This window comes from Colias eurytheme, chromosome 4 (genome assembly GCF_061535395.1).
Source record: "Colias eurytheme isolate Ceu_HAF_F1 chromosome 4, ilColEury1 Martin Lab GWU primary, whole genome shotgun sequence".
Taxonomy (NCBI): domain Eukaryota; kingdom Metazoa; phylum Arthropoda; class Insecta; order Lepidoptera; family Pieridae; genus Colias; species Colias eurytheme.
This window is the reverse complement of record NC_142983.1, coordinates 8714536-8728928: the sequence shown is the minus strand read 5'-3', so window position 1 is coordinate 8728928 and position 14393 is coordinate 8714536. Positions and strand designations below refer to the sequence as shown.

At 31.4% G+C, this 14393-nt stretch overlaps 1 long non-coding RNA gene across 1 annotated transcript; it reads left to right on the top strand.

Moving 5' to 3' along the window:
- Positions 1-13102: 13102 nt before the first annotated feature.
- LOC149909122 (uncharacterized) lies at positions 13103-14177 on the top strand. Its single transcript, XR_016458639.1, has 2 exons — positions 13103-13311; positions 13527-14177. It is a non-coding gene; the product is annotated as an uncharacterized LOC149909122 (long non-coding RNA).
- Positions 14178-14393: the final 216 nt, after the last annotated feature.

Here is a 14393-nt window from a genome sequence, read left to right as displayed (position 1 = left end):
TTAATATTGGAAACATTAACATTCTACTATTATCAAATAAAACTTTTATAAATTTGCTACATTTACATCACCAATAAATTTTTCGAAACTTCATAGGCTTAAAAATTTGTCACAGCTCTGCAAGCAAAGCTACTATAGAAAAAGAAAGAAATAGAGTTCAGCCTTCAGTCACCCGACCCGATGACACATGCTTTGTAAATTCCCCTGCAGAGTGTGACCTAATTTGTGCCTGATCGTCTGTAAAAACATTATATGATAAACAATAATATTCTATGTGTATTTTGGTCACTAGTTTGATAATAAATAAGCTCAAATCATAGACTGAACTGTTAAAATATAATACTGTTTTCTGGAATATTGTATACAAGATTTAATATCAATAAGCATTTAATTTTTATATACTCCAAAATCTAGAGATAGGGATAGATCACTTATATATTCTAGATTTTTTTTTTATATATTTCGTTAACAAAACATTATTGAGTATCACAAACTTCGATCACCTCAAGACAACGTAAATCCTCGCCTACGTAATATAATTAAACCCAAAGTAATCTTTACTAAGCGGCACCTAATTTATACGAAACTAAATATCCGAGCTCATTAACGAACCTGAAAATTATATCCGTTGTTTACATGAAAATTCCCGCCTTTCCGACTGCATTTCTGGGGCCATTTTATTAATTTTCCTATTAACCGCTCGGCAACGGAGTCCTTCCAAATTAACGTAACTTGTTACAGTTTTCTATTAAAATAAAATACTTATAACAAACAAAGGCCTAGAGACTTAGAGAGTCAAGTTATAGTATATATTTTATTAATTTTGATTTGTGATTGTAATAGTTCCATTCACTGTCATTGTTACGCACCTTCATACTATTAAGTAAGTAAGTAATCGTTTTCTTTTCACCAATATAGATTAATGACGTATTAAGTTTATTTATAAACAGCACCTACAAACTATAATTTAATACAAAAACTATTCCCTATAATAGAGTTATCGAATCAAAAAAAAAAATGTACATACATTATTTTAGGTGGGCAACTATCTAGTTTTATGACGATATCGGCGTGATGAAAAATTGTGATGTTACTGACAATTTATGGCCAATGTAGGTATTGAAATATTATAACAATAAAAACAACGTACGTTAGCTTATCGAAAAAAGGAAGAATATCTCTATTACTTTCATTTCAGATTTATTTGCGGAGTTTAAATTTTGATAGCTAAATTAAATAAATATTATGAATGAAATGCTGAACAAATGTTTATTAAGGTCGTTACATCTTTGTCTTTTTGACATACCACTTCAATTAATTAAAATTAAAATAATAGAGTTTCAATTACATACATATTTTAATTTCAGTAGGTATTTGTCTAAACTGTCTCTAAACAGATGTCATAAAAAAATACGATTTTTATAATGTTAAAGACGTCCTATATTAGTTAAAAATATAAAAAAGTTTAACTATGAGATTCTTTGACAGAAGGTACTAGAGTTTTTAAAAGTTAAAACTAGCCAAATGAAATAAAACCTATTCAAATTTTATTACAAGTAGATAGTTAAATCTATTCTTTTTAACTACTGCTAGACCATACAAGACTAAGAATGTTTTAAAAAGAAACTAAGAATAATTAAAACATTGGTCTGAAGTAGTTGATCCCTCAGAGACGCTTCTATAAAGACGGGCGTTAAGATCAAAGGGAAATAAAATAAATTTCACCTCACCTAGGGACGAAGTTTAATCAAAAAGACAGACTAAGTTAATATAGCACTTTATAGTTTTGTTTGTTAGGTTCTTGTTTGTCTGATCTTATTTATTACATAAAACTTGTGTGTTACATGTTTCAAGATTTAATGTAACTTTAAGAAGTAGTTATCAGATAATGCGTAGGGGTCTATAATGAGTGTCTATCTCTTGGTCTATCTCAATCTATATTTGTTAATTGTTCCATGCGCTAATAATGTCAATAACTTTACCTCAAAATCCATTATGTTTATCGGGGAAAGATAAGAGTTTTTGTATTGCATCAAAAACAAAAACTACTCAACCGGTTCTGAAAATTATTTCACTAATAAAAAAACATATACTTTCCAGTGACATAAACTATTATTACTTTACTGTACTTTTCAAGACATTATTCAAGTTTTTATCTCAGTATAAAGCAAACGAAGCCATAGCAAGCTACTAGTTCATTATAAAGAGCTGATGGATTTTTCGTTGAAATATTTTATTTTTGCCTACAGATACCACATTTCATGTCAAGGGTGCACAAATGAAGTTATCACTAATGAGGTCGGATTGCAAGTGCTATCACATCATATGCACATTATCCGCAATCGAAGCACTATCTTCTCATGAAAGTATGGAATTCGCAAACATTTTTTATATCATTTATATATCTACTAGCTTTCCGCCCGCGGCTTCGCACGCATTTTCAAAGATAAACCCGCATAGTTCCCGTTGCCGTGGGATTTCCGGGATAAAACCTATCCTATGTGTTAATCCAAGTTACCCTATATATGTGTGCTAAATTTCATTGTAATCGGTTCAGTAGTTTTTACGTGAAAGAGTAACAAACATCCATACATCCATACATCCATACATCCATACATCCATACAAACTTTCACATTTACATATAATATTAATAGGATTAACGTATACGTTTAAAGTTTGAGATGATATAAAATCTTAGTAATCTCGGGATTCCAAAAATTCTGTGTTTATGTTTATTATTCGGTTACTTTATAATTTGTGTCCTCAATACGAATTTTACCGAAATGGAAATGCGGAAAATAAATAATATTTGAGCTTATTGTTTTAATAAATTTCAACAACCAATGAGTCGAATTTACATTTCCATAACCCTCATAACTTCACACTATTTTGGACAATAATAACTTCACATTTCCGATGCAATATAATTTTATATTGAGTCGCATTAACCATTGTGTATTATTATGTACTGAAAATCTAATTATATCATTAATAAACGAAAAAATATAAATCATTTTGTGATAGAACATTGAACAGCTAACAGCTCACTTTTTAGTACAAACCAATTTCAAGACCTATTGTTTGCCGAAAACGAATCATTTTACTAATTACGTCAGCTCAATCAACGCTAAATACGTTCCAAGCACTAACTGTATCTTAGCCAATATCGAGCACAGTTATCGTAAAAGCTCAGCATATTACTAGAACAATATTCCGGTCATTGAATAGATAGGAAATGTTATAGCCTGCACCACAATCACGTTGCTACACAGTATTAAAGCGCTTTAGGGTTTGTTACGAGAGCTCCTAGTTCATAAGTAGCTTGCTATGGGATTGGTTAAAGCGGATAATTAGCGCTTTTGATATTATGGACGGGGCAAAAATTGTATGGATTATTGCGTTGTTTCTGTGAATTGAGAACAGAAGTAGGGATGGATAGAAATATTGCTGTTATATAAAGCAGTGTATTAAAATTATGTATTTTAATAAACAATTTCCTTTTGCATGGCGGTCTGAAATAAAATGTTGTTTTATATTTCAACAATAATTCATTGGTTACAATTATTGTATAAACCTACTCTATCAATATTTTTGTCAATTGAATAGGTATGCGGTGCAGAAAGATGGTTTTTTAGGTATATATTGTATACGTTAAAACTACATTTAATTTCATTAATTTGGATTGCTTAACACGAGACCGTCATTCAAACAAAAATATGTTTTGAACTATGCGTTTTGAACGTGCGCCAAGACTGCGATTAGCCCAATTTACAGGACTTTCGTGAATATATGATAAAGTTTGTTATGAACAATTTTAAATGTAACATATTAGAATAACACTAGGTGCTTTAAAATGCTGTAAAATTTATTTGGCCAAATATTGGATTCGGAAAAATTTCTGTGTCCCAGTCATAATTCATAAATCTCTGCAAATATGGTATCGTTTTTATGTTTTTACTATAAACACACAAACAGCGTTTCATTTGCAAGTTCTATACTTTAAATTGAACTGCAATGTTTTAAACATCTACTTGATATACTAATTACAGAATGCTAACAGCGCGTCAAAGTTTACAGGCAAATAAGTTTATGAGAACTAATTCTAGGAAAGAACTCTTTATTCAAGGGATGAGTGTAAAAACTAAATAATGTTGACGTTGGAAACAGCTTCAAAAGTAGGTTAAAAGTGGATAGCGGGAGTCACCGGCGACCTGACTGAGCACACTAAAAGATTAAGGTAGTTTACTCGAAATTACTGTTATATGGCTTCCTTTGAACTGCTGAGAATGTACGGAATTTTCAAAGGATTTAAAATTTAAATAGAAAATCTTGAATATGATTGGAAATATCAAGTTTTCGTGTCACACCAAATATAGTCTTATGTTCAGGCTACGTAGGTTTGTACAAGTTGTAGTGTTTTAGTTTTTATTTCAACTTTAGAATAGTATGAATTTAAATTTCGTTCCTTTGAAAGTGAAATCCTCATTATTCATCTAATAAATATTTTACAAGATGCTTTAAAGAGGTTTGATTATTAAATACTTGTATTTCAATCCTCTTCACAATATATTATTCAAGGAGAAACTTAAGCAAATATAAAATTCATGAAGGCCTTTCTTCAGCAGATAGATGCTAATTCTTGACTCATTATAATATATTATAGTCTTGTATATAATAAATTTAAGATTTAACGCAATATTAGAGCTGTAAAATCAATCTTTGGTATAAGTTTATGAAATACTAATTTTATCAAACCTTTTATAAGGTGTTAAAAGTAGAATTAATCTTATTTATCTTATCCAGAAACTTCCAAGCAAACGTCAGTTCGCAAAGGAAAACATTTGCTTTGACTCATATTATTATACCCTTGACAGCAATAATAATAGACTACAACTACGGGTTGTTTTTGATTACAGAATACTGAAATTATGGGCATTACAAATTTTCACTACAGTTGTAGAAGAACATGAATTTAATAGAGAACAAATACAGTTGTTAGTAGTAGTGAAACATAAATTTAATTGCTAACAAAAACCTTTGATGAGCTCTGTTATGTGTACATACATAAACATGCTTTGGGTTCTCGCATCTAGTAACGACAAATATATATGTTTAACTTGTGTATCCGTAAAAACATAATATTATAGTGACAACAAGTTTTACTTTTATGAAACATGAAGAAGTTGTGCCACGTACAAAAGTCGGTATCCACAAGATGCTACGTAAGCTCCGTTCGCAATAACATAAAACTGACAAATAATAAAAGAAAAACGTTGTGGCACATCAAATCTTCCCACTCAACGCTAAGTGTCGACAACTTGGCAGGAGCACAATTCAACTTTCAGTATTGAAATCGTTGTCTTTGGCACGAATTGTATTGTAATGAAAATTCTGTAGTTTCGAGATTTAACGTTCTCGTCAGTACAATAAACTTCCTGCTTATTCAATGAATGCCGAATCGCTTCCATTACTAGGTAATGTGACGCCACTGCAGTGAATGTTATAATATAATTAATTTCAGGACAAATTTCACACACGGCACGATCTGATCCCACACTAAACTTTCGCTTCTGTTATGGAAACCAGATGGCTGATAAACATACATAATATATAATTTGAAATAAATACTTATATAGATAATTAACACCCAGACACAGAGCAAACATCTATGTTCATCACACAAATATTTGCCCCGGGTGGGAACCGAACCCACGACCTCTGGCTTGGAAGGCAGGGCCACTACCAACCAAGCCAACCGGTCAGTCAAATTTATCAGTGGTCAGTTATGTTTTCAATTTTAACTTCTTCAAAGGAAACTACTGAACTTGCATGATTTGCCAATTTTATTTAGAGAAGAAACGATACATTGAAAGAATTAGCCATATTCGATCCAGTGTTGATTCCTTAATATCTAATGATCCTATCTATGAGAAATTTATAGAAAAGTTTACCAGACTAACAATTTGCTTGCACGTGATATATTATAGATGTATAGAACTGTTCGTTTAAAAACCTTCAATTACTTCAGCTTTTATATCCTCGTAATAAATAACATGTGATTAGTCTACCAGTTTAAAGTTAATATTTCCACTATAAACCAAATGAATCCAAACTATCTTCTTATTATATCTCTAAAGCAATGATTTTGACAACATGAACTTTACGAGGCTGTTGTCTCATTTTGAGCGGTTGCAATATAGATCGAAATCAAACCCAATATTGTCTTGTCTTTAATTAACTTTTGAAGAGCTCTTCTATATTTTACCATGTTGAGTACAATTTTAATGCTTTCGACGTTTAAAATAATAAAAAAGCTTATGAGCTTAAAGATTATTCAGTGCTTAATTATATTAATGTAGAACATTCGAAGTATTTATTAACTGCTTAATAAAGTTCCCTAAAATAAAACCAGCGTAAACGAAAAAATCATGAAGTGTTACCACAGACATGTATGTGTTACCATAAATAAATACTATGTTAAAAATTAATGTAACCTACTGAGTTGTCTATGGTTTCTAATATCTACATCATGTCACTCGCATCTCCCGCTGTCTCTTTATTACCTCTCTATCACTTCATATTCTGTTGATTACGTCAATCGTTTCATGTTATGTTTGATGCTGTTTGTTTCTTGGTTTGTATATTGACAAGTTTCAGATAAGACGCAACTTAGACCCATAGTCATAATATAATATAAGTAACATCCTCAATATATTTTAAACTAATTGATAACTAGTAATATCGTAAAAAAACTAAACTTATGATTTTTTTGTATTTCCACTGATCCTTGATAAGTGTACAAAGTTTAAATGAAAGTGTTAGAATCGAGTCTAAAGCAGTCATATACAAACAGGTGAAGCGTGAAGCTAATAAAAAAACTATATGTACTCTTTTTTATTATTGTCCGTTCCCATAACACTTATTTTACATCGCATATTTATTAATTTTCTAACCCAGAAATACACGGGAAAAGAATTACAAACATACGAGTCTTATCGCCTTCCAAGCTACCTTTATTTATATTTACAGGGAAAACAGCCTAGTGCGTGGCCTACCGCGTTATTAACATTGTCACTAGGTCATTACTCACTCACTCAGACGCCGGAATTACTTATGTAGGAAAAATAATTTCGTTCACGAAGACAGCTGCCTCTGTAGATTATATCAATATATACTTCACTACATAGTATAAAACAAAGTCGCTGTCGTTGTTGTTCGTCTCTATGTATGCTTAAATCTTTACGAACGCAACGCGATTGATGCGGTTTTTTTTTAGGTATCTATTAATGATTATCGAGGAAATGTCGAAGAAGGTTTTAGTATATTATAATTTTGCGGAAAGCGACTAAGTTTGCTATTAGGTTTTAGACAAAGCAGGCGAAGTCGCTAGAGGAAAGCTAGCAATATTATTAGCATAAAGCTGTAGAGTTTGCTTGGTTGTTGGTTGAATACGCTAAACTCAAGAACTACGGATCCGATTAAAAAAATTCTTTCAGCGTTAGATAACTCATTTATCAAGGAAGGCTACAAACTATATATTTTTACGCTAAGACCTAAAGGAGCGGACCAATACGGGTAAAACTGCGAACACAACAGCTAATCTACTGAAACAAACACACAAACAAACAAACAAACAAACTGGAAACAGCTAATCTTTTTATTTTGATCGATTTTATTAAATACGACTAGTTATATCACAATGATATACTCAAAGTGAGTTCTAAGAACTTGTAGAATTAGAGCAATCGCTTTGGTTTGTTTGTTCTGTTAATCGAATTGTGTTAGATTGGTTTGTATCTTAGATGTTTGGTGTGTAATTTTATTGTTGACATAAACTAGCTGATGTGTGATTAAATTTAGTTGTCTTTGAATGGGACCTTCGATGTCGCTATTAGTAAATAATTTGTAAAATGTAAGTATGCATTTAAAACATCTGAATCCTGCTATGCTAATAGTTGGCAAACAAATAAGATACAGTTTATTTCTATAAGAAAACCATGGTTTCCCTTTATGACAAAGGATTGGGGAATACGACCACATTTCCCTGTATGGTCATAAAGGTCCCCCATTCCTATGCTTTGCAGAAAGGTCTTGATTTACAGTTTACGGTACGATATTAGGAAACTGTACACGACGTGATTCTAATAATCCTGCAAGAAGAAAGCCTTTTGCCGAATAATAATCGATGACTACTAATTGCAAATTAAAAACATGGTATTATGAAAAATATTATGTTCTTATGTCGTCTTTAATAACAAAAATAATCAGCACCTTCCAATTGATAATGATAAGTTATATTTAGAATCATAAAAATACTGGTTGAGACCTAGTGGGCAACACGTAAAGTTCACGTTATTTTATTCTCTTCGAAATAATATGAATAATGTCTTGTCCAATTATTTCTTATAATTGAATTTAGCAACAAGTTGCAAACTTTTAATAACTTCATAGTAAATTATTATTTATACATATATCGAATAAATCATTATAGTTTATAATCATTTTCTGTTTAAATCTTTCACGAATTTAAATTTATTTTAATAAAAATACTTGTATTAATTATTTTTTTAACAATATGTATACGTTCATAAATACATACAAAATACAGCATGTATAAGAAAAGAGAACATGAAGTAGATAAGTAATTATGTACATACTACATAATATTAGATTCATAGCAATAATATTATTTACATAAACATCTACAATAACTATAAAAGTATCAATAATCCCCCCAACATGCGAAGCCAGCATAAACCAGTAGAGTTTATGATAAGACAACTTATGTAACCGATAATTTTGCGCCTGTCAAGTGAAACCGCGCCAAAATCTACAAAACCATATGTCGTTTGATTTACGAGCTTATAGTTAAACGATATTAACTCAGCTTTACATGTAACACAATCATTGTGTTATTAACACCAATAAAGTGGAAGAAGTGCCTAGAAGAGATCACTCTTTAGTGATAAGGCCGCCCTCTGTGCTAGTTTAGCTATAATTTTTAGTTTTAAGTAATTTGTATAACTAGCATAGTAAAGTGCTATAAATAAATAAAAAAAATAAAAAAAAAATAAAGTGTTTAAATAATATTGTATGAGACTAACAAGAATCAGCGTAATTTAGTTTACTTGTGTTGTTTAGTTGTTTTAATACGATGTTATAATTGCAGCTAATATTTTACGTAGGTACGTATAGAATTAGTGAGTTAAATATTTGTTTGTTAGATGGATAATAATGAAATAATTGTAATTAATAAAAAGTAAGTCTGATATTAATTTCAATAAACGCACATGTAGAGATTTATGAATACAAATTATTTATTAAACTACAATAAGAAGATATTTTTAAATAGTAGAGACCATAATAATATACTCAAATTGTGTTTAAATGAACACATGAATTTATATTCATTATATTAAGTATGAAGTTTTTAACAAGCACGTTATTATTTCATAAAATATATTCAGTATAAAACTATTATTTTGCAGGCACTATATAAGGATCTCTTTGCTTAGAGTGGGTATCTAAGTGAAAACAAGAGGTCGTCCGCCGCCGGGTAAAGAGCAATTTATTCAAATAAAAAGAGAAACATCTTGCACTCAAGATATAATATAGAGCGGTGTGTCTCTGGTATATCATAATATTATCATGATATTGTCTTTATCATTTATCATGATATTCGTATGTGTTGGTATTTGTGATATGAACTTGATTGTTTATGAGATATTTTTGTTTTAATACAATTTTTTGTTTGTTTGTTTATTTGTGCAGGTGCAGCTGTTTAAATTATTGACACTGTATTATATGAATATATTTTTTTTATTTTTATAATATACATTAATTTTGTAGAAATCACAATAGGTACTTAACTAAATTTTTCATAATATCTTAAATCTTATTAATTCTAAGTATAAAAGATGCATTGAACAAAAGAAACGAAATAAAGATGTATCTTTGAAAGGAGAATACTCAAATAATATACCTACTACTGGCGTACAGACCGTACATTCTTAATTAGCAAAATTAGTATTTATTTCATTCCTAATTATTTTTTTCAAGTACGAAGAAACATCTTAGCACCTAAATTAATTAATAACATCCGTGGAGCTAAGTAATTAAGAACAAAAACATATAATATAGCTTTAATATAGGTAGTAAATAAAATTATTATCTTTCAAGTCACTTTTAAAAATTGTCAGTATCGACTATGTAAATTAAATTCCATCGAACGTTTAAAATAATTATAATACCTTTTTTTGATGGATAGAATGTGAATGTTAAGTAAATACAAATAAAATAAATTGAAGCTCATGATCTGCAATTAAAATGTTGCTAAGATAAACAGAATATGCGGTAAAAATTAATTAATGGAAAAATTGTGAAAACAAAATTACAATTCAGAAAATTCTACCGACTTTGTAAAAAAATGCTAAAATATTGAACCAGTTTTAAATGAATGATTTTGAATACCCTTTTCTAAATTCATATTACACATCTAAAAGTCTGTAATTAGCTTCACCAGTCGCCACTTCATACGGTTAACAATGCAAAATTTCAAATGAGTTCTATAATTCGCACCCAAAACTCGAACGGAAAAGTCGAAAGCTTCATTACTGCGAATCGAGTTAGGTTCGAGTCGGCACCTGCGGCGACCGCAAACAAATTGGCCGGCACATAGCAACCAGTTTCCGTTGCATAATGAATGGAGATCCCGTTTAGCTGAAAATGTTCTACGTCAATTCCATATTGACGGATTACGGTGTAGCTTTTTAGATAATGGGACCTTTAGTGTACGTAGTGTAGTAGCAGTAGTAGTAATGTAGTGTAGCAATACCACAGATAATATAATACTATAAAATCTATACTAATATTATAAAGCTGAAGAGTTTGTTTGTTTGAACGCGCTAAACTCAGTAACTACTGTTCCGATTTGAAAAATTCTTTCGGTGTTAGATAGCTCATTTATCGAGGAAGGATATAGGCTATATAACATCACGCTAAAACTAACACGAGTGGAGCCACGCGGGTAAAACCGCGGGGCGTAGCTAGTACCGACTATACAGCATACTAGTAAGTAATATACTTAGGCCGCGATTGGTCGCGCATCCAAATGGGTCAATACAAATTTATGAATAGAATTAAGAAAAAAAGATATAGGGGTTGAAATAATTAATTATCCATATAAATTAGCTAGCATAAAGCAATATTGAGATTGTAAGTAAGACCTTCAGCATAATAAAGTGAACATAATGTTAACAATATGTATTAGGATATAATAATAATTATGTACTTGTAATAGACAAGTTTTCCAAATTAACATTTCACTTAAGCTTGCAATTATTTATATCTACAATAATGTGTAGTGTGTTCTTAAGCTATTGTATATTTTATTATTTAAGCATTTCAACTACCGTTATATTACATGGTACATTAGAATAAATATATAGAGTGATAAGGAGTTACACATCATAAAAAATGAGACTTTATCAGTTAGTGAAAAGTATCAATATAATTTCCAGATATCAATTAATAATTTATCCCCAATATATTTAAAATATATAAATAAAATAGCATAAAAATTGTTCCCATTCAGTAATATTAAGTAATTAATACTATAAAGATGTATATTGTATAAATGAATAAAATCGTTAATCAAAAGTTGATACAATATCAACAGTACACTGAGAACATGAACACAGCATGATATTCATTAGAAATTGTTTTTTACCTTTGACTCAAAGGATGTCGATTTAAGGTGAATTTTAATTGAAAATACTTATATGGAAAAACACAAATGAATTTTTTTGTTGATTTAAATAACAAAAAGATGGAGTTAATTTTAAAACTCCCAAAGTTGATCAGCGATTCATTGAGCTTCAAAGAATAAAGTGAGTTTCAGAAAAAAAAATTTCTTACTAATATCACTACATAGTATAAAACAAAGTCGCTTTCCCTGTCCCTATGCCCCTATGTCCTTATGTCCCTATGTCCCTTTGTACGCTTAAATCTTTGAAACTACGCAACGGATTTTGATGCGGTTTTTTTAAATAGATAGAGTGATTCAAGAGGAAGGTTTATATGTATAATAACATCCATTAAATAGTGGAGAAGTACTGTTATTTTTGAGGTTTCTAATGTGATGTCGTAAAAAATTACATTTTTTCCGCTTACATTGCAAACGCAGGCTGAACCCTACGAGTTTTATGAAAATAATGTACTAACTATTATACACATTGAAAAGGTCTACAGAAAAGTCCGCGATGGTATATGTCTATCTCTTATGGATAACCCACAATAACTTTTTTTTGTCATTTACTTTTTACGACAAAAAATGGCTAATTTTCGATGCGATTTTAACCAATACAGCATTAATCCTTAACCAATTAAATACTTTGAATACATTGTTCATTTAATATAGATCTATATGGCCCTTTACACCGTATGATTTAAGTGAATATTTTCGAAGATATTACAGATTTAAAAATTGCGGGTCGTAGCGTTTGCGGCGGTACCGGCCGGCCGGCCGCCCGGCTATCTATTTTATACCCGTACGAAGTCGGAGCGGGCCGCTATGTTTTTATATACAACGTTCACAGTTTTTCTGTAGTGTATTTAGTATCAGCATTGCACCCGTGCGAAGCCGGGGCGGGTCGCTAGTGTATTATAAATTCGAAAGTTTGTGAGGATATATGTGTGTGTGTGTGTGTGTGTGTGTGTGTGTTTGATACTCCTTCACACAAATTCTACTGAACCGATTACAATGAAATTTGGCACACATATAGAGGGTAACTTGAATTAACACATAAATTAGTTTTATCCCGGAAATCCCACGGGAACGGGAAAAACGCGGGCGAAGCCGCAGGCGGAAAGCTAGTTTAATATAAAGACACATTTTCATTCTTTAATGTTCTACTTATGTACTTACCAGTGAATTATGCACTAGACTCCTTTAGGTACTTACTTTTACAACTGTGGTTAGCTTAGACCACGTGCTTCCTCTCGTCTTAGCTTTTAAGCTCTAAATACTATTTAAAACCATTCGCTATATTATATTTTTTACGAACATTTAATAGTTATTTGAATGTATCTAATTTAACCCATTAGAGCATAACGTTCGATAAATCGGACGTCAATAAAATCGTTATTTTAGGAGTATTATATATTTTACTCAAGATTTATCTTTATAAAACAGTTGTTGAATATATTTTCAAACTCGGAAACACTGTTGTTATAAAATATATTAACGCGCATGCGTGACAGCTGTCAATTCGTAAAATGGCGGCACGTGGTCAAAATTCTTCGCGGCGAAGGTAAGATTATTTTGTGTTTTTATTATATTTTTTTTAGTGTTATGGGTGATAAATGGATATTTTGATTGCTAAACTATTCGACTATTTATTTTCAATGTAATTTTTACGTAGCCACTGTCATTTTGAATACTATGCTTGCGAATTTCGTACCGTCCGATTTATCGCACGTTATGCACTGTGGGCACTGCATGTCGTGTTTTGTTGAATTGTTACAGGTTACAAGTTCATGAAATATTATCTGCTTTGGAGTGTGAGGAGGTTGATGATTATACAGAAAATATAATTTACGTTGAGCCCCCCATCAAGAATGCCGATCAGGTCACTGACGAAGACAGTGACCTGATCGGATCGGATTCTCAGCCTAATTACATTGAGCAAACTTCCGCCTAACAGTGGCATAAAATTGTTTTTCAACAATTATTTTACGTCTTTGAGCCTGATGAGACACCTGAAGGAGCTTGGCTATTGTGCTACAGGGGCCTTGAGAGCTAATCGCACTGAGAACTGCCCGGTCAAAGACGTCAAAAAATTCAAGAAGGAGGTGCGAGGTTATTACGATTCGGTAACCGGCATACGAAGACATCATCAGCTAGTCGGTACTAGCTGATGATGTCTTCGTATGCCGGTGGAATGATAAGAATGTTGTCACAGTAGCCACTAACTTTGAAAATCTAGAAATTGCATCTGCAACCCGCTGGTAAAAAAAAAAGCCAGAGTGCAAGTCCCTCAGCCATCACTTATTTCAAATTACAATAAGTATATGGGTGTAGTAGACAAATGCGACCAGGCTGTTGAAAATTTAAGAACTCGAATGTATATAAAGAAGTGGTGGTGGCCCATATTTGCATATTTAGTAGACGTTTCAGTAGTAAACGCCTGGTTACTTGCGCGGAAGAATGGCTGCACAAGAGACACTGAGTCCTCATTCGTTTTTAGACGTTTCATAGCAAGAAGCTTACTTTCGTCACATGGCATACCACCACATCAAGGTCACAAGCCAGCGAAACCATTATGTACAATGAGGTACGACGGTAAAGTTCATAGGCTGGTTCCAATAAGTACTGAACGTTGGTGTGCAAACC